The sequence below is a fragment of the Peromyscus eremicus genome, chromosome 23, assembly GCF_949786415.1.
Source record: "Peromyscus eremicus chromosome 23, PerEre_H2_v1, whole genome shotgun sequence".
In the NCBI taxonomy this organism is placed as follows: Eukaryota; Metazoa; Chordata; class Mammalia; order Rodentia; family Cricetidae; genus Peromyscus; species Peromyscus eremicus.
The window spans coordinates 30,818,510-30,839,936 of NC_081438.1; the positions used below are offsets into that span (position 1 = coordinate 30,818,510).

The window sequence follows — 21,427 nt, forward strand, 5'->3', positions numbered from 1 at the left end:
AAATAAACGTTAAAACGAAACAAAACAAACAGCAACGTATCACCAGTCGTTGGGCCTGGTAGCCCATTTCCTTAATCCCAGCTCTAGGGAGTCAGAGACAGGAGGATCTCTGAATTCAAGGCCAGTTTGGTCTACAGAAAGAGTTCTAGGCCAGCCAGTGCTACACCTGGAGGCTTTGTCTCAAAACAAGCAAACAAATAAGCATAACTGGAAGGCATCTCATCCAGCAACGTGTTGTTTTCATGAATGGTGCTAAAAAGTGTTTCTACTGGGAGCTGGAGAGATGGCTCAGTGGTTAAGAGCACTGGCTGATCTTCAGAGGTCCTGAGTTCAATTCCCAGCAACTGCATGATGGCTCACAACCATCAACAGTGGGACCTGATGTCCTCTTCTGGAATGAAGTGTTTCTGACTCACAAAAAGATCAGAGGGTCCATGAAACTGTGATGTAAAGGAGACACAGGGGCTGGAGGTGTGGCTCATTTGGTAAATTAGTTATCTAGCATGCAGGGAGCCCTGGTCCCATTCCCAGCACATCACACACACACAAGGCATGGTGGTGGACGCCCGAAATCCTAGCACTCGGGAAGTAAATAAAGGCTATAGGATCAGAAATTCAAGGCCATCCTTGGCTACAGATCGAGGTTAAGGCCAGCCTAGGCTACATGAGACCCTATCTCAAAACAGCAACAACAAAAGCATTCAGTTCCTGTCTGTGCTCATTGTTTGAGGGGACAAATGGCACAAACACAGGCATTCTGAGGACACAGCACGAGAGGGCGCCACCGCGGCTGCTCCCACTTGCCTACCGATGCTTGGTGCTGTCAAACACTAGGGAAGGGCTAGGAAGGTGACTCAGTGGGTATAGTCCAAGCTGCTCAAACTTGAGAGCCTCAGTTTGGATCCCCAGAGCCCACATAAAAGCCAGGTGTCGGGCTGAGCACGGTGGCACACACTTTTAAATCCCAACTTTCATCTCAGCACTGGTGAGGCAGAGTTCGGGGCCAGCCTGGTTGACATAGTGAGTTCCAGGAGCCAGGGCTACATCAAGAGACCCCAGTCGCCGGGCGGTGGTGGCGCACGCCTTTAATCCCAGCACTCGGGAGGCAGAGCCAGGCGGATCTCTGTGAGTTCGAGGCCAGCCTGGGCTACCAAGTGAGTCCCAGGAAAGGCGCAAAGCTACACAGAGAAACCCTGTCTCGAAAAACCAAAAAAAAAAAAAAAAAAAAAAAAAAAGAGACCCCAGTCTCGCTGGGCGGTGGTGGTGCACGCCTTTAATCCCAGCATTTTGGAAGGCAGAGCCAGGCAAATCTTTGTGAGTTCAAGTCCAGCCTGGTCTACAAAGTGAGATCCAGGACAGGCTCCAAAGTTTCACAGAAAAACCCTGTCTCGAAAAAACAAAAACAAACAAACAAACAAAAAAGAGAGACCCCAGTCCCAAGAGGAAAAAAAAGGGCTGGTGTTGCTGTTCAGTGCACAGCTGTAGTCCCAATGAAGGAGGGGGACAAGTAGGTCCCTCATTGGTCAGCTAACATAGCTAAAAGAAGACGCTGTCTCAAAAAATAAGTTGAAGAGCAATAGAGAAAGACACCTGATACCAGCCTGTCAGCTTCTAGCCTTCACAGGCCAACACACACTCACACTCACATACACACACACTCACACACCCTCACTCACACACACACCACACCACACACACACACACACACACACACACACACACTCACACCCCCCCACTCACACACACACCACACCACACACACACACACACACACACTCACACACCACACCACACACACACTCACACACTCATACTCACACACACTCATACTCACACACACTCACACACACTCATACACACACACACACACCACACCACACACACACAGAGTAAATACACAAAAAGTAATGGAAAAACTTTTAAAGAATTGATAATTGAGGCTGGGCAGTGATGCATGCCTTTGATCCCTGCTCTCAAGAGACAGGCAGGCAGATCTCTGTGAATTCAAGAGAAACCGTATCTCAAAAAACCAGCTCCCGAGCCGGGCGTTGGTGGCGCACGCCTTTAATCCTAGCACTCGGGAGGCAGAGCCAGGCGGATCTCTGTGAGTTCGAGGCCAGCCTGGGCTACCGAGTGAGTTCCAGGAAAAGGCGCAAAGCTACACAGAGAAACCCTGTCTCGGAAAAAAAAAAAAAAAAAAAACCAGCTCCCTCACAAAAAAATGTAATCAAGTACAGAGACAAATCGTGCCCACTATCTTAGTGATTTTATTTTTAATTTGTGTGTGTGTGAATGTGTATTTTGACTACATGTATGTATGTATGTGAACCACATAAATGCTGTACCCTCAGGGACCAGAAGAGGGCAGCTCAGTTGCATGGTTGTGAACTACCTTGTTGGTATCAGGACTAGAACCTGGGTCCTCTGCAAGTGCTCTTAACCACTGAGCCAACTCTCTAGCACCCACCCCTGCATCTTTGTTATTTAAAGGCAAAAATAAACAATAAAAGAGGTGTTTATCATAAAGATATATTTCGAAGTGTTGTAACAGTATTGTGATGAGAATAAACTCTGGCCCAAGTGGCCCTGGGATTGGTGAATCTCTCTGATCTGCCTCTGGTGGAGTCAGTAACTACAGCGTGCAAAGTTGCTGCCTGGGAAATGCCGAATTCTGGAGGTAGGCCTCTGGCATACAGTGACTGTGACTTATGACACTTTTTGTTTAAAAGTGGTTAAAATGGGGGCTGGAGAGGTGCTTTAGGGGTTAATAGCACTGTCTTCGAGATGTCCTCAGTTCAATTCCCAGCAATGACATGGTGGCTCACAACCATCTATAGTGGGATCTGATGTCCTCTTCTGGTGTGCAGGTGCAGAGCACTCACACATAAAATATAAATAAATAAGATTAAAAAAAGTGATTAAAATGTCGTCATGGGCCGGGTGGTGGTGATGCATGCCTTTAATCCCAGCACTCGGGAGGTAGAGGCAGGTGGATCTCTGTGAGTTCAAGGCCAGCCTAGTCTACAGAGTGAGTTCCAGGACAGCCAGAACTGTCATAAAGAGAAATTTTGTCTCGAGGGAAAAAAAAAGGCCGTCATGGTTCGATGGTAGAGCACCTGCCTAGAATCCCCCAGTAAGGGGCTGGGGTGTGGCTCAGTGGTAGAGCACCTGCCTAGAATTCCCCAGTGAGGGGCTGGAGTGTGGCTCAGTGGTAGAGCACCTGCCTAGAATCCCCCAGTGAGGGGCTGGGGTGTGGCTCAGTGGTAGAGCACCTGCCTAGAATCCCCCAGTGAGGGGCTGGGGTGTGGCTCAGTGGTAGAGCCCCTGCCTAGAATCCCTCAGTGAGGGGCTGGGGTGTGACTCAGTGGTAGATCACCTGCCTAGAATCCCCCAGTGAGGGGCTGGGGTGTAGCTCAGTGGTAGAGCACCTGCCTAGAATCCCCCAGTGAAGGACTAGGGTGTGTCTTAGTGATAGAGCCCTGCCTGGAATCCCTCAGTGAGGGGCTGGGGTGTGACTCAGTGGTAGATCACCTGCCTAGAATACCCCAGTGAGGGGCTGGGGTGTGGCTCAGTGGTAGAACACCTGCCTAGAATCCCCCCAGTGAGGGGCTGGGGTGTGGCTCAGTGGTAGAGTACCTGCCTAGAATCCCCCCAGGGAGGGGCTGGGGTGTGGCTCAGTGGTAGAGCACCTGCCTAGAATCCCCCAGTAAGGGGCTGGGGTGTGGCTCAGTGGTAGAACACCTGCCTAGAATCCCCCCAGTGAGGGGCTGGGGTGTGGCTCAGTGGTAGAGTACCTGCCTAGAATCCCCCAGTGAGGGATTGGGGTGTGTCTCAGTAGTAGAACACTGCCTAGAATCCCCCAGTGAGGGGCTGGGGTGTGGCTCAGTGATAGAACACCTGCCTAGAATCCCCCAGTGATGGGCTGGGGTGTGGCTCAGTGATAGAACACCTGCCTAGAATCCCCCAGTGATGGGCTGGGGTGTGGCTCAGTGATAGAACACCTGCCTAGAATCCCCCAGTGAGGGGCTGGGGTGTGGCTCAGTGGTAGAGCTCTTGCCCTCCAGTGAGGGGCTGGGGTGTGGCTCAGTGGTAGAGCTCTTGCCCTCCAGTGAGGGGCTTGGGTGTGGCTCAGTGGTAGAGCTCTTGCCCTCCAGTGAGGGGCTGGGGTGTGTCTTAGTGATAGAGCCCTGCCTGGAATTCCCCCCGTGAGGGGTGTGTCTCAGTGAGGGATTGTCTATCTTTGGTTGGCCTATGATGTACTGCCTTAATTAAATTAATTGATATAGGAAGGCCTTGTCCACTGTAGGTAGCACCATTCCCTAGGTAGGGGGTCCCGAACTGTGGAGAAATCCAGTGGAGCACCAACAAGCAAAGGAGTGTGCATTCATTCTTTTAACTTCTCCTGACTGGGGGTGCAGTAAGAATAGCTGTTTAAAGTTTCTGTTGTTTTGACTTCCCTGCTGTCATGGGCTGGAATCTGGAGCTGGGATCTAACCCCAACACTTTCTTTCCTAAGTTGCTGTGATGGTTTGAATGAGGTGGTCCCCAGTAGGTTCAAATGTTTAAATACTCGGTCCCCAGTTGGTGGAACTATTTAGGAAGGTTTAAGAGGTGTGGCCTTGTTGGAGGAGATGTGCCACCACTGGGGCTGAGCTTTGAGGTTAGGTCTTTCTGCCTCATGCTTGTGGATCAAGATGTCAGCTCACTACCGCTCCAGTGCTGTGCCTCCTGTCTACTGCCATGTGCCCCAACCATGATGTCATAGACCCTAACCCTTTAAAACGGTAAGCCACGGACAAACTTTCTTCTAAAACTTGCCTTGGTCATGGTGTCTCATCACAGCAGTAGAACAATAAGACAGTTGCTTTTTGTCACGGCATTTTTTTTGAGGAACAAAATTTAAATGAAAACGTACCGATTGCTTTGTTTTTGTTTGTTTTGTTTTCTTTCTTTCTTTCTTTTTTCCTTTTTTGGATTTTTCAAGATAGGGTTTCTCTGTATAGCTTTGCACCTTTCCTGGAACTCACTCTGTAGCACAGGCTGGCCTTGAACTCACAGAGATTCGCCTGGCTCTGCCTCCCGAGTGCTGGGATTAAAGGCGTGCGCCACCACCGCCCGGCTACCAATTTTTAAAAATTAGCTTATTTGAATTTTCTCTTTACCTTTATGGGTGTTTCCCCTGCATCCTTATCTGTGCACCATGTGTGTGCAATGACCACAGAGGCCAGAAGAGGGTGTCGGATCCCCTGGAACTGAAGTTGCAGACAGTTATGAGTCATCATATAGGTCCTGGGAATCAAACTCTGACCCTCTTAGAAGGACATCAGCCAGTGCTCTCGCTTGCTGAACCATCTCCTCAGCCCCACACACCAAAATGTATTCATCCAGTTCAGTCAGTATTCACTGAGAGACAGATCTCTGAGTGTGGCTGCTGTGGAAGATGGAAAAAAAACCCTCTCTAGCCTCAGGGTTTATCGCTGAGTCTCTGAAACAAATTGACAACTGGCCGTTGGCTGGATAAAGAGTAGGTAGATTTACCATAGCTGTGTGCACGACCCAAGAGGGCAGAGGAAAAACTGAAACAACCAAGGAGCTCCAGGAGCCCTTTCAATGGAGAGGGGCCAATGCAGTCAGCCTGACTAAAGAGCCTTCAAGAATTGTGCCACAGGGCTGGAGAGATGGCTCAGAGGTTAAGAGCACTGACTGCTCTTCCAGAGGTCCTGAGTTCAATTCCCAGCAACCGCATGGTGGCTCACAACCATCTGTAATGAGATCTGGTGCCCTCTTCTGACCTGCAGACAGAACACTGTATACATAATAAATAAATCTTTAAAAAAAAAAAAAAAAAAAAAAAAAAAAGAATTGTGCCACAGAGGCGATGTCGCCCAGCTGTGTGGCCGGCTACTGGCTTCATTTCCAGAAAATTCCCTAATCTTCATGGAGGCCATGGGGAGGCCTGAAGATCCTTCTGTCCTTCGGCGGGCAATGAAAAGTCACACAAGACTTTCTTATGTTTCCTGTTTTTCAGGGGTGGGGAGCCTCACCTCCACCCAGGGACAGCCAACCTTGTTGCAGAAAGTTGGAGTGAGGAGAGAGAAGGAATGGTTCTCAATTAAGATTTTAGCTCAGGCTTGTACCTTTCAGTGTATTGGTGCTTCTTGACTCTCAGATGACAGATATCCCGAACTAGATTTCAGGGTGAGGGACTCCTTTCTCTTCTCATGTCTCCCTGATTTCTACTGTCTTTTACCTACCTCTCTTATTCCATATTAAAGGTGACTCTTGGTGGAGGAGAAAATGGAAGTAATAAACTGGTATCATAGAGGATTTGCCAATACACTTTCTTAGGAAACAGGAGAGAGCTGTGGCTTACGGTGGCCCACTAGATGCTCTGTCCCTCATCAAAAGGAACAAATTCTAGCCAGCGGTGGTGGAGCACGCCTTTAATCCCAGCACTGGGGAGGCAGAGACAGGTGGGTCTCTGAGAGTTTGAGGCCAGCCTGTTCTACAGCTTGAGTTCCAGGACAGCTAGGACTGTTACACAGAGAAACGCTGTCTCAAAGAACTTGATTCTGCCAGGCAGACAGGGTGACCCCAGGGGACAGCAGCGCCAGTTCACAGTAACTGGAACAACCTCACAATTTCTGTCTCTGTGAAACCTGTTTCACTGCTCAAAGTGTAGCTTGAGGGTAGGACGTAAAAGAGATTTACAGGTCACAGTTAATGTGGAATGTTCTAGCTCAAAATCTATATAAGCTGCAAAGAATTTCTGTACAGTGCTGCCTTCTCTTTGGGTGTTAACCAGAACAGGACGAGCGTTACTATTAAAGAGTTTCTCTCCTTTTTATGTCTGAAGTGCATGGAGTGAATTCTCACTGGGGAGGGTGGGGCTTAACCTGCCACCTCTGTCTTGAGAGTTGCCACTCAGGCAGAAGGGACAGTAAAGAGATGGAAGAAATACTCTCTAGCAATGAGATACTGAGTGCTATAATTTAAAAATGGCAGGTGGTGGCCTTGGTGGTTTGGAGCCAAGGGACCCCACAGTGAGTGAGAGAGAGACACACCGTACAAACAGCACTCACATAGAAGATTTTATTGGGAGAAGGGAAGAAGGGATAAGGGCTGAGAAGAGAGGAGAAATGAGAAAGGAAGAGAGAAGAGGAGACAGAAAGGGGGAAGAGGAGGGGGTTCAGATGCAGCCTCGTGGGCCAGGTAATACTTAACTGCTAACATTGAGCCTGGTAGAGGCAGTGGTCCGGCTGAGACAGAACTGCTCAGTGTGCTGGTTAGGTTTTTATCAACTTGCCACACTCGAGAAGAGGGGATCTCCACTGAGGAGTTGCCTCCATCAGATTGGCCTGTGAGGACATTTTCTTGATTGCTAATGGGTGTAGGAGGGCCCAGCCCACTGAAGACAGTGCCATGCCTAAGCAGAAGGGCCTGGGTTATATATGTAAGATAGATAAGCAAGCCAGGAGGAGCAAGCCAGTCCACCATCTCTGCTTCAGTTCCTGCTTCTTGGTTCCTGGTCTGGCTTCCCTCAGTGATTGACAGCAACCTGTAAGTGAAATCAACCCTTTCCCTCCTGAACTATTTTTGGTCCTGGTGTTTATAATAGAAACAGAACTAAGAGCTAAGTGTTTGGCTGGAACCCCAGCTCACTCCTGCTTGATCCCAAAAGCCCCATTCCTCTCTCTCCAAACCTCTCTGAGCATCTCTAACAAGAAAAGATGCCAAAAAGCTCAGTTCGAGATTCTTGGCGGCCACCGCAGGTCCTCCCCTGGAGTTGTCAGCAGCCCAAGTTCCCGGCCAAAGTGCTTGGCTTTTGACCGTACTTGGGCAGAACCCCAGCTTATGGCAGCCAGGTCATCGCCCTTAACCTACAGGCTATATGAGCTCCTTGCTTTAGTTTGGGCGTGTGACTTCACCTGCCTTGCTCTCTGGGGCTGGAGAACTTACCTGGGAGTTGCTTTGCTCAAATAAACCTCTTTTTTTTTTTTTTTACTTTTTCAATTTAGCTTGATCTGGTTTACTGTGTCAGTGGAGAAACCTATTATCGACTTACAGAAAACCTATTACTGAGGAATTGGACGTGGTGGCTTGGAGAGATGGCTCAGCTCTTGCAGAGGACACAAGTTCAGTTCCCAGCATCCACACAAAGGCAGCTCAAACTGCGTAGAGCTCCAGCTGAAGGGGGCTCAGATAACTATGACCTCTGTGGGCACTTGCACGCATATGCACAAACCCAAATCCAGGTGCACACACACACACACACACACACACACACACACACTCACACACACACATCAATATAAATAATGAATCTTTGATTTTTTTTGTTTTTGAGACAGCGTTTCTCTGTGTAGTCCTGGCTGTCCTGGAACTAGCTCTGTAGACCAGGCTGGCCTAGATCTCTGCACAGAGATCTGTCTGTCTCTGCCTCCCGAGTGCTGGGATTAAAGACCTGCACCACCACAGCTCAGCTGAATCTTTGCTTTTTAAAGGTTGCTTTGGACAAAGGTCAGGCCCTGGGAACACCTTTCTAGGAGAGGAATGGTAAGTGTAAAATTCCTGAGACAAGAGGGGAAGGGACGTGACAATTGTGAGGAGGACAGAAGACCCTATCGCCTCAGAGCTGCTGTTGCTGTGATGGAACACCGTGACTGAAAGCAGGTTGAGGAGGAAAGGGTTTATTTCACTTACACCTTCACGGCACCATTCATCATAGAAAGCAGGTAGGGCAGGAACTCAAGCAGGGCAGGAACCTGGGGACAGGAGCTGATGCAGAGGCCGTGGAAGGATGCTGCTTACTGGCTTGCTTCCCACGGCTCACTCAGCCTGTTGTCTTATAGAACCCAGGACCTGCAGCCCAAGGGTGGCCTCATCCCAATGGTCTGGGCCCTCCCACATCAATCACTAATTTAAAAAATGCCTTCCACGCTTATCTACAGCCCAATCTTAGGAAGGCACTGTCTCAATGGAAGGCTCCCTCCTCTCCAGTGACTCTAGCTTGTGTCAAATTGACATAAAACTAGCCAGCACAGCTCCTAACCGAGGCTCAGGGAAGGGAGCAATGGGAAGCTTCACCAACTGACCAGAACTTCAAGACCTAAGGCCTTGTGGACCTGGTAAGGTTGCCTATCAGTGGAAGAGCTAGGAGAAAGTCATGTTTTTATGCATTGTTGATGTGTGTGTGTGTGTGTGTGTGTGTGTGTGTGTGTGTATCACAGATTCTTTTCCTAATTAGCAAAGACAATTTAAAGAAACAAAACAAAATGCAAAACCCTCAAGTCAAAACCAATGTTTTTTTTTTTTGTTTGTTTTTGTTTTTGTTTTCCCCCGGAGCTGAGAACCGAACCCAGGGCCTTGCACTCTACCACTGAGCTAAATCCCCAACCCCAAAACCAATGTTTACAGTAGCTCTTCCCTTTACCACTTTCCTATATCTATCTGTCTATCTATCTATCTATCTATCTATCATCTATCTATCTATCTTCTATGTCTATCTATCTATCTGTCTATTATCTATCTACTATCTATTGGGGGTACTTGGGATGGAACCCTGAGCTTCACGGTAGGCAGGGGCTCTACCACTGAGCCACATCCCCACTGGGAGATTCTAGGCAGGTGCTCTATTTAAGTTACATCTCCAGTCCTCTTTAATTGTTATTTTCAGAAAGGATCTTACTGATATTGGTGGAAATTGTGGTCCAGTGGGTACCTCCAGAAAGTCCAGATTCTTATGTCCTACAACAAGAAATTGGACAGGCACACAGGTGGTCGCAAGCAGCATGAGAGAATGTATCAAGAAGGAACACACTTTCCACTGAGGAAGTAGGTCAGGGCAGGAAGAAAGGGTTTAGCAGCTCAGACAGAAAACAACGTACAAAGGTTGGAGTTTGTAATGTCACACAGTGTGACAGGCTTTGTGACAGAGACACTCACTAAACATGGAGCATGCCACTTCCCCTGGCTGGATAGACACCCTTCATTCTGTGAGTTCTCCACACCGGAGTTCTAGGGGCTCCCCATCCTACCCAACTTTTTAACATGGTGCTGGGATCCAAACAGGGTCATTTGAAGGATGAGCTTGCTCCATCTGCTACATGTGGCTCTACGTCCAACTTTGTGCGTCCCATGTGTCAACAGCAGCGATAATTATCCACCCGGTGTGTGTTAGTCCTGAAACCTATAAACTGGGTGTGGTTGCACACACTCAGCACTCAGGAGGTGGAGGAAGAAGAATCAGAAACTCAAGGTCACTCTTGGCTACACAAGGAGTTTGATGTTCTCTTGGGCTACATGAGATGCTGTTTTTTATTTATTTTTTATTTATTTGTTTGTTTGGTTGCTTTTCATGACAAGGTTTTTCTGTGTAGCCTCTGGCTGTCCTGGACTCACTCTGTAAACAAGGCCGGCCTTGAACTCAGATCCTCTTACCTCTGCCTCCTGAATTCTGGGATTTGGGCATATGCCACTGTGCCCAGCAATTTTTTTTACATCATTATTATTTTGAACTGGAGTTGTCATCTGAAGTTGGCTTGTCTCTGATGAAAAGTTCTACCTTTGACGACCCTTTGTTTTATTGAGGTAGGATCTTACTTTGTAGTCCAGGGTGTCCTAGAAATTTTGATCTTCCTGTCTCAGCCTTTCCAGTCCTGGGATCACAAAACCAACCAACCATCCAACCAATCAACCAACCAACCAATCAACCAACCAACCAATCCACCCACCCACCCACCCACCCACCAACCAACCAACCAACCAAATAAATAAATAAAAGACAAAGTCTCATGTAGTCCAAGAGAACATCAAACTCTATGTGTAGCCGAGAGGGACCTTGAGTTTCTGAACCTCCCTCCTGAGTGCTGAGTGTGTGCAGCCACACCCAGTTTACATGTTTCAGAATTAACACACCCCCGGGTGGATAGTTAATACTGCTATTGTACCACCAAGTAAGGTGCCCCCGTAGTGCTCACAGTAATTCCCCGCCCCCCAAGTATGGGGTATTGAACCCAGGACATGCTAGGGAAGTGCTCTACCTCCAGGCTACATCACCAGCCCCACAATACATTTTAAAGAAGTCTTTGAAAGCCATCATGTCTGCTGGCACTTCCCTTGCTAGCTTAGTAGGCAGCACTGAGCAAAGGCCTTGGTCTACTGCATGATCTATGGCCCCGAAGTTGATGTGCAAATGCTCAGAGCCCTCGGGTGCCAGGACTGTGGAAAGAATGTAGGCGAAGAAGCGGCCTGCCTGTAGGTGGCACTCTCGGCCCACTCTTCTTCACTCACATAGCAAGGATGCTCTGTAACCACGCCCCCCCCCCACCCTTCTCTCGTGTTTCATGTAGTTCAGGCTAACCTTGAACTCAGTATTGTAGCCAAAGATGACCCCGAACTCCTGACCTTCCTGCCTCCACCTCCCAAGTGCTGGGATTACAGCGTGAGCCATTATGCCTGGTTTATGGAACCCAGGGCTTTGTGCATGCTGGGCAAGCAGTCTGGGAACTGAGCCGCATCCCTTTCCCATCTTTACTTCCGATTGCTACCATCCCAGGAGGCAAGAGCACTTGGCACTCAGGAGAGATGCTCAATTGTGTATATGGAGGATTTACCAGCGTGGGGCTGTCTCTAAGCTCACAGAACATGTAGATGAGTGAAGATGGATAGATGATCCCAGAGGGTCTTACCCATCACTGCTAAACATTTACTCCCATTCCCTCTCTCTAACAAATCACCCTCTTCATTTCCCCTTCATGTCCACCTCTAGCCCCATGCTCTTAGAGTTCTTTCAATAGATGCACAAGTATTGAACACAGGAGCTTGGCAGGGTCAGGATTCACACGGGAACATTGAAATCCAGCTGCGGGCTGGTGTGATGGCTCAGTAGTAGAGGTGATTGCTACCAAGTCTGGTGACCTGTGTTCGTTCCCTGTTTTAGTTCAATCTCAAGGACCCACATGATAGAAGTAGAGACCCCCAACTCCCACAAACGGTCTTCTGATCTCTACACTCAGACCACAGGATGCACAGTCACAGGCACACACAAATACACATTAAAAATGTAACCAGAAACGTTTTTAAAATGAAGTCTTCACTGTTCCCATCCACAAAACAACAAACGTTCGAGTTGTTAGTCTTCTCCAAGCCTCAGCTTCCTCCCTAACAGGAGGAAGTGAATCAGGCATGGTAGCACAGAGGCAGGAGGATCTCTGTGAGTTTGTGGAGCAGTGGTAGAACATCTGCCTTGAATCCCCAAGTGAGGAATAGGCAATGTGGTTCGGTGGTAGAACACCAGCCTAGTATGCAAAAGCCTCTGGGTTTGAATCATGGCACTAAAAAAAGACACACAGGGTCTGGGCATGGTGGTGCATGCCTTTAATCGTAGCACTCAGGAGGCAGAAGCAGGTGGATCTCTGACTTCGAGGCCAGAATGGTCTACAGAGTGAGTTCCAGGACAGCCAGGGCTATTACACAGAGAAACCCTGTCTCAAAAAACCAAAGCAGAGAAAGAGAGAACTAAAATTTATCCATAGAAAAAAGGCTCAAGTTATTCATGGTGGCACACACTCATTCCCATAATCCCAGCTCTTCAGAGATTGAAGCCAGAGGATTGCCTTGAGTTTAAGTCTATCCTGGGACAATACACAGTGAGTTCCTAGCCAGCCTAGGCTACACTGTCAGTTGCCCCCAGATTGATAGATAATGCCATTCAGTATTTAATGAGCAGGTGCTTACTCGTTAACACTGGCCATTGTGTGTCACATAGTTAAGTATGTCATATATCTTATGGGCCATTGTTGTTCTTATTGAAATGATCATAATTTCCTCTGCTTTCAGAGCTTGTCCCCTGAGGTGGCTGTCCCAGCTTTCATACCACACTCCTAAAACTGAGTTTCTGGGTGGAGCCAAATTCCCTAAGTGAGCTGTGGAACTGCTTGTTTCACAGCAGGTGGTCAGACAGCCTGGGTTTCAGCGGTTCCATGAGATTGGAGGGAGGCAGGACCCAGCTCTCTGTAGGTGCAAAGGGAAAGGAGCCCAAGACAGAAAGTAGACGTTGCAGTGAGAACAGAGGCTAGGGTTAGAGGCAAAGTCTAGCAGGATGAGGCCGTTGGTGCATGCCATTGATCCCAGTGCTAGAGAGGATGAATCACTGTGAGTTCTAAGCCAGCCAGAGCTGCATAGTGAGACTCTGTCTCAAACAAACAAACAAGACCAAGGAAGTCTGGAGACACTGAAGAAGAGAAAGAAGGGTGTGGTGATATTTTGTTGTACCCTAATAAAATTTGCCTGAAGATCAGAGGACAGAACAAGGCACTAGATTAAACACAGAGTCCAGGCAGTGGTGGCACATACCTTTAATCCCAGTACTTGGGAGTCCCACGCCTTTAATCCCAGCACTTGAGATCTCATGCCTTTGCTACCAGTATTTGGGAAGCACACAGGCCATTAATCCCAGCACTAGGAAGAAAGTGAAATGGCTGGGCAGAGAGAAAGGCATATAAGGCATGAGGAGACAGGGATTTGGCATCTTTCAGATGAGGACTCAAGAAACAGGATCTCTTGCCTTCCATTCAGCCTGAGGATTCAGTAGTGGTGAGAAGTTTCGCTAGTGGCTTGTTCCTTTGTCTCTCTGATCTTTCAGCATTTACCCTAGTATCTGGCTCGTTTTTTGTTTTTTTTTTTTTTTTGTTTTTTTTTTGTGTTTTTATTATAAGACCATTTAGAATTTGTGTTCCAGAAGGGAGCTTGTATTTATGTATGTGATAACCAGGCTAAAAGATAAAGATGACCCACAGGGCTCAGGGCCACTGAAGACAGGCCAGCTGGTTCCCTGAGGCCCTTGAGGAGCATACACACCAGGCATTACTGGCTTTCTTTCTTTCTTTTTTCTTTCTTTCTTTCTTTTTTTTTTTTTCAAGACAGGAATCCTTGCTGTCCTGGAATTCACTTTGTAGACCAAGCTGGCCCAAAACTCAGATATCCACCTGCTTCTGCCTCCTGGGAGCTGGGATTAAAGGTGTGCACTACCACTGCTGAGTTAACACTGTGCTTCCTTTCATATGTCCTTGCTGCTGGTGCAGCTAATTGTGATATTCTGAGTTGGAAGTAAGGATGCTAACAGTAACAAACTAAATGAAGTTGGCTTCTAAGAAAACCCCCACATGTTTTAGGAAAGACAGCCCAGGACAGCCCACAGGCGAAGAGAGCAATAACCAAGACCACAGCTGTTAGAGAAGAAGGCAAGCTTATTTAATTTCCATGTTTGGACACCTACAAGGTCAAAGGCAGCAAAGCCAGGCAGCCTGTATCTAAAGTTATCTGTGCTGATTAGGGTTTTGTCAGCTTGACAACAAGGTGGGTTATCTGGGAAGAGAGATTCTCCATTGAGAAAACACTTCCATGAGATTGCCTGTAGACAAGTCTGTAGGGACATTTTCCTTTTTTCTTTTCTTTTGAGGTTAATTTTACCTTTCTCTCCCTCTCCCTCTCTCTCTCTCTCTTTTTCTTCCTTCCTTCCTTTCTTTCTTTTTTCGTTCTTTCCTTTCTTCCTCCTCCTTCCTTCCTTCCTTCCTTCCTTCCTTCCTTCCTTCCTTCTCTTTTCCTTCTTTCTGTTTTTCTCTCTTTCTTTCTTTTCTGAGACAAGGTCTCTCTCTGTAGCCCTGGATGTCTCATAGACAAGGCTAGTGTACAAGGGTAGCATTGTTGTCCCACCCTTACAGCCAAAGCTACAAACACATACATGACAACTTGTCAGGTCCCGCAGGGAATCCCCCACTTCTACAACATGCCACAGACTCTGAGGTAGGTGCCAAGTCCCAGCCCTCCCCTAAATCCATAGCTCCATTCATGGAGCTAGGGAAAAACTCCTTGGACTCACAGCCTGGAGAGGGTTCCAACAGGCCTGCATGCGTGATTGTTTGCATATGTGCATATGTGCATGCTTGTGTTTGTATGTTTGTATGTGTTAACCTGGTGTTTTGCTGTGGGGGAGAAGGTACCTAGCTGATCCTAAAACCTAACCATGTTTGTGTATGTGGAACTTTGGTTGTTAGGGTAGAGACAAATAACAGAATGTGACACTTGCCTTATATGAATATGGTAGCTGCGTCTGGGGTGTTTGCTGCATGTGAGTGGGTTCCTAGCAGAATATGAACCTAGCCCTGTGCATGGGACTATACTGTATGGCAGTGGATCTCAGGAGGTCATGATACCTAGCTGTGTAAGAGGAATATTGGCTGTAGGGAAGAATGGACCTAGCAGAAGCTGACACAGCCCTGTTTGGAAGGCCTTGGGTCTAATGCAGTCGGAAATCTAACAGATCCTGATGCATTACTGCATTAGTGTGTGTGTGTGTGTGTACTTGTGAATGAGGGGATGGCTTTACCATTGTAATGGAGGCAATACCTTGAAAGACTGGTCAAATAGCATGTATTTGGGAGTCTTTGGTTCTAGGCAAGTGTATACCTAAAAGGTCATGGGCTTAGATGTACATGTATACATGTACTTGTGTGTGTGTGTGTGTGTGTGTGTGTGTGTGTGTGTGTGTGTTTAAGACTCAAGAGGGAAAGAGAGAGGTAGATAGATAAATGAGAGAGAGAGAGACACACACAGAGAGAGACAGAGAAAGAGAGAGTACAGTTGTAGGTAATGGACACCTAGCAGGAGAAATGCCTAGTAGGCTTTGGGCTTTGGCTCTATGTGGGGCACCTCACAGGACCTAACACCTAGAGATGTATGTGTGCTTGTTTGTTGTATGGGTGATACCGCTACCTCACAGGACTAACACCTAAAAGAATATGGGGCTTTCCTTGTATGGTGTCTATCTTCTAGGACCTGACAGCTAGGTGAGTGTGCATTGAGTTTGTGAAGGCGTTTGTAGGAGCATGCGTGCCTGAGTGTGTTTCTGAGTGTGTGACTGTGTACTTAGCATTTGATTTTAGGGGAGAGGGTGCATACTGGTAAACTAACTGTGTAAGAGTATTACACTGTGAATATAGGAAAAGAGGTATGTATCAGGACCTGACACCTAGTCCTGAGTAGACACTTCTGTTAAGGAGTGGGAAGAGCAGGACCTGACCTCGGACTCTGTGTCTGTCTGTCTGTCTCTGTCTGTCTATCTGTCTGTCTTGGCGTATGTGTTTGGCTGTAGGGGATGGACACCTAGAAGGGCAGCACATAGATGGCTGTGTGTAAATAGGGCTTTAGCTGAATGGGGGAGACCTTGAAGGACATGACAGCTGGATAAGTGTTCATGAGAATATGCATGGGTTCATTCAAGTGTGTGTGCCCGAGTGTGTTTGCGAGTGTGTGGCTGTGACAATAAGGAAGGGGTACATTTTTCTAGAAAACTAGCTGTGAAACTGTATGGTCCTTTGGATGTAGGGGAAGAGGTACCCAGCAGGATGTGACACCTAGCTCTGAGTGTGTGGCACTGCTGTAGCTGAGGTGATTCCTATCAGGAATATGACATAACCATGTATGTCTATGTGGTGTAACGGAAGAGATAAATACTAGACCCTGACACTTGTGTTATATGTATATGGGGGGCTGTGTATGGCCTCTGTGGCTGCAGGTGAGGGGATCCTAAGAAAGACCAGATACCCAGCCCTGTGCATGGGGCTTTAGCCATTACGTTGTTGATCTCTTGGAGACATGCTACCCAACTGTAGAGGAGCATTTTCTTTAATGGAGAGTTGACCTAGCAGGACCTGACACCTAGGCATGTGTGTTTGGCTCTAGCTGTAGAAGACAGGATTCCTAGTAGCACCTGACACCTAGCAATTTGGGGGTGGTTTTCAATTTAAGTGTGTGGACACCTTACAGATGATGACACCTAGTATTATTGGCAAAGAGAAAACTTGGCTTCACCATACATTAAAAATAAAGTCAAATTTCTCCCCCAGGCCTATATTTGTCAAGTTCCACATTTCTTGTTTTCTACCCTTATTCTCCAAAATCCCTCAAATCCATATCTTGAAAATACTTTCTCTGATCAACTTCATTAATATATACTGACACTGGAGTTCTATTTACCTAGTCACTGACTCATTTTTTTCTAGGACAGCATTCTCCATGACAATGCAGCACACTTTCTGACCAATCACCACAAGTACAAGTGCATGTGTGTACACACACACTCATACACAAACACACACACTTTTCTGCTATGGGATGGTCTGTATGTCAAATGCTCTGATTGGTCAATAAATAAAACACTGATTGGCCAGTGGCCAGGTAGGAAGTATAGGCGGGACTAACAGAGAGGAGAACTGAGAGAACAGGAAGGTGGGAGGAGACACTGCCAGCCACCACCATGACAAGCAGCATGTGAAGATGCTGGTAAGCCACGAGCCACGTGGCAAGGTATAGATTTATAGAAATGGATTAATTTAAGTTATAAGAACAGTTAGCAAGAAGCCTGCCACGGCCATACAGTTTATAAGCAATATAAGTCTCTGTGTTTACTTGGTCAGGTCTGAGCAGCTGTGGGACTGGTGGGTGAGAGAGATTTGTCCTGACTGTGGGCTAGGCAGGAAAACTCTAGCTACACTTTTCCTTATAACATCATATACTAATGCTGTTCCACATATACTAATATTGAACAGGCATGGCTGGAAACTCCCCTGTTATACTATATAGACTGTTCGATGTCACATCCTAATGAATCTAGACAGCACCCAACTGCTGCCATACAACATATACTGCTGTGTTCATAAGACACACTGCAGAGCATCCCCCCACTTCTCCCACAGAGACTCATCCCACTATCAGGAACTGCCTTCATGACAGGCCTTACTAGCTACTGCCCAACTAGGCCTTCTTCCAAACCCACCCATATACCACTAGTTACCAGGCCCTGCTGGACACTCCTACCCCTGCCATATAGCCTGAAACACACTGCTTGGTTTCAGGCTTTGCTGGACACCTAACTGAGACCTGGATGCCCTACTATGTATCGCATCTTCAGGACTCCCCAGTCCTAACCAGATATTGTGCATGATAACAGGCCTCATCCAGGAAGTTTCTCTTCCTACACCCATATTGCTGCCTCAAAATCTCTGCTGATTTTCAGGCATGTTTACACCCAGCCACTGTCTGGTAGTTATGTTTTCAACAGAATGGTGCTATTTTGGGTAAGACTTGAAGCCAATTATTATATATGCATACAATAATACTTCAATACACGTGACTGAAATCTGCACAGAGATGTAGTAAGTGTATGATAGCAAGAAACTTACATATGTCAGTGACGGAGGTGTCTAGCAAAGCCTTTAAAATTGCAGTGTTCATTGGGTCAGTAGTGTATATTGGGGGTAAGTGTGGGTGTCAACATTGTCTGATACCTAGCATGTCATGTGTGATGGAGCCTGGTGTTCAAGTGAACCTGACACACAGCACTTTATATGCACTGTGGTTTGGAAGGGGTTAATGTCCAGCATGACCCAGTAATTAGCAGTAGAGCCTGAGACCCAGCACACGGTATAACATAGGGAGGACTCCAGTAGAAGCTGATGCCTAGTGGTGTGGGTGTCCAGCAATGGTAATTGCTAGAGTTTGTGCATGACCTACAGGAGGAGAAGTTCCCAGCATGGTCTGATATCTGTCAATTAATGTGGGGTATGAGGTCAAACTGGACCTGATACCTAGAAGTGGATGTGTGGTCACAGGGGTGTTGGTGTGTCCAGTGTGTTTGATGATAACTGTATGTCAGAGGGGAGCAGTGGAAGAACATGGTGACAAGATCTGCATAATCCCTATGGAGTATGTGTCAGCTTATTACTGAGCTGGTTTCTGTCAAGGTCTGATCATTCATTTTGAAGTAGGTTGGTAGTGTGCTATGTGATGTCCAAGTATGCTTGACACTTAAGAGTGTGTGTGAGGCCTTTAGGGTGTCAAAAGATCCTGACACCTAGCAGTGCATGTGGGGCAATGAGGGTGATGTGTGCATTCCAGGTCCTTCAGCTACCCTCTTAAGAGTTGTCATGGAGTGATGCAAAGCCCAGCAGGTCTGATATCCAACAGAAATATATGGGTTGATGGACTGTAGTGTCCAGGGGACCTGATATTAACATGGTAGATTGTGCCGGTGTGGTGTGATATTCAAGAGGGCCTGAACTCTAGCAGTGTATGTAGAATTTCAAGTAGCGTCCAATACTAAGAGAGTATTTGGGTACAGTGGCAAGAGAGTGGTGTCCTGTATAGCGTGATAAATAGCTGTTAATAAGCAATTATGTGGATGACATTGGGATCCAGACCTAGGAATACACGTAAGGTGTGTATGAGTGTTTGTTCAGGAAGGCCTGATACCTAGCAGTCAATGTGTGAATAGGTGGAAAGTCATGCATGGCCTATACTTAGAAGTAAGTGTATTAGAGGCTGTGTGTGTGTGTGTGTGTGTGTGTGTGTGTGTGTGTGTATGTTTGTGATGTAGAGGTTGTTTATCTGGTTTGACAGCTGGTAGTGCAAGTGAAGTGGCATGGCTGTAGTGTCCCACGCTGCATACCTAGTGTTGTATGTCAGTGCAGGAAGATTCCAGGAGTGTTTGAACCAAGCAGTAGCTGTGTGTCCTTGTCAGGAGGTCAAGTGTCCAACAGGGTCTGATACCTTTTCCCATGTCTTAGTACATTGTGGTTGGAGGCATGTCTAGCATGGTCTAGAATCTAGCCTTGTGTGTGGGACAGCAGAAGGGGAGTTGAATATCTAGGCCTAATACCTAGAGAACTCTGTGGTGAGTGTGGGTGAGGGGTGTCCTTCATGTCCTTACACTGACCCTGTATGTAAGTTGTTAACAAGGGGAGGGGCTTGGGTAGCACATGTGAGTATCTAGGTGTCAGACCTGCTGCTTTCCCCAGCTGACTGGACCATCCACACAGTGCTGTTATCAGATCAGCTGGACAGCTTATCTCCATCCCACACAATGTGATGGGTTTCAGCCCTCCTCACACCACACAGCACACACTACACCTCCACCTCCTCTTAGCCACACAATATTCACTGTCAGGGATTTGTTGTCTGCTGGGGTGTGTCAGGGGCCAGGCTCTCTCTAGATGTCTTGGGGGAGTGTCCTTCTCCAGCCATGCTCCAGCCTCTGTATTTTCATGGCTGGTGGCCGCAGGACTCTCGAGTCCACAGTTCTTCTCTGTGTTATTCTCCTTCCTCCTTCCTATACGGCAGGAACTTACATAGTCCTCTTCTATAACTTTATGTGAACATTATAGTGTTTGTATTTGGGGTTAATTGAAATGGTGACTGAGTTCATGCTTTAAAATGGGTTCTTTATTATTGTTTTTAAATCTTCTTCTGCAGTCATTTGTGGACAAACCCTTCTCTCTGCCTTGATTTCTCTGGGTGATTATGAGAAAATTAGCTGGCAGGATTTCACTGGGTCTGTTTCTGAGCTTTCTGTTCTGTTCCATGTGTTCAGTCTCCATTACTTCCCTGTAGCCCTTTGTGGATCTTTGAGGCTTGGTGGGAAGTCCTGGAAGAAGAAGATCGGGGTCTGGAGGAATCTCTTGTCCTCTGCCATGTCTTCTAGGTTGGTTGTTCCATCTTGTGTTTGAGCATCAGACTGGATTTTGCTGAGTGTAGAGATGAAGTGCAAACATCTGTCACCTTTAGAATAACAACTGGTAGAACCTGAGAACTCATATAGCTTCGGATTTCTCTTCTCCAGGGGTCAAATATTCTGAATGCCAATTTAGAGAAATTATGTTGGAATTCTAATTAAGTGCTTCAGTATTTGTTTGTAAATTGTCTCTGTCTAATACCAGTGAAAGATGGGCCAAGGGTATGACCTCAAGTTCTACTTCATGTTAGTGGAGGCCTGGGACTGGTGGTCCATGGATACTGCCCTTCTCAGGTATCCACTCTAGAGTTCAGGAAGGGAAGCACATTTAATTCCCAAAGCTCCTCTGAGATATTTCTTTACCTGGTCAGACAGGTTTTCTGGATTATCTGCGAAGACAGAGAGGTATGGGTGAATTTCTGAACTGTCAAAATGCAAAGGGGTCTAAGTTGAGCAGGATTCAACAGTAAGTACCCACTGGGAGGCTTTCACAAGAGGATGCTCCTGTAGATTCCACAGTTCTTGTTGTTAACTTGGAGTCGTCTGTAGTTGGATGGTGGCAGAGAAACCACATCATTGTCATCCACAGCATAACCTCCTGTTGCTGTGTGCAGCCTCTGAGTTCCTCTGGAGCTCAGACAATGGCATGCTAGTCTGCTAGGAAGGGGCCGTGAGAAGTGCTCTTTTCCCTCCATGTCACTAATGCTCAGTGTGCACACACGCAAGTCAGGAGTTCTCGAGGTCCAAGATTAGGGATATGACCAGGTACCTATAATAAAAAGCTTATGTTAGACCAAAGATGAGACTGGCAGAAAATTCCTTCCCCACCCTACACCTGTTTTATTCAGATAATAGCTG

The 21,427-nt window shown here is 47.1% G+C and overlaps 1 long non-coding RNA gene across 1 annotated transcript; it reads right to left on the bottom strand.

The window, feature by feature from the left end:
• Nucleotides 1–20,258: 20,258 nt before the first annotated feature.
• LOC131898193 (uncharacterized) lies at nucleotides 20,259–21,337 on the bottom strand. The gene is made up of 2 exons (XR_009375870.1): nucleotides 21,048–21,337; nucleotides 20,259–20,958 (listed from the first exon to the last, which is right to left on the bottom strand). It is a non-coding gene; the product is annotated as an uncharacterized LOC131898193 (long non-coding RNA).
• Nucleotides 21,338–21,427: the final 90 nt, after the last annotated feature.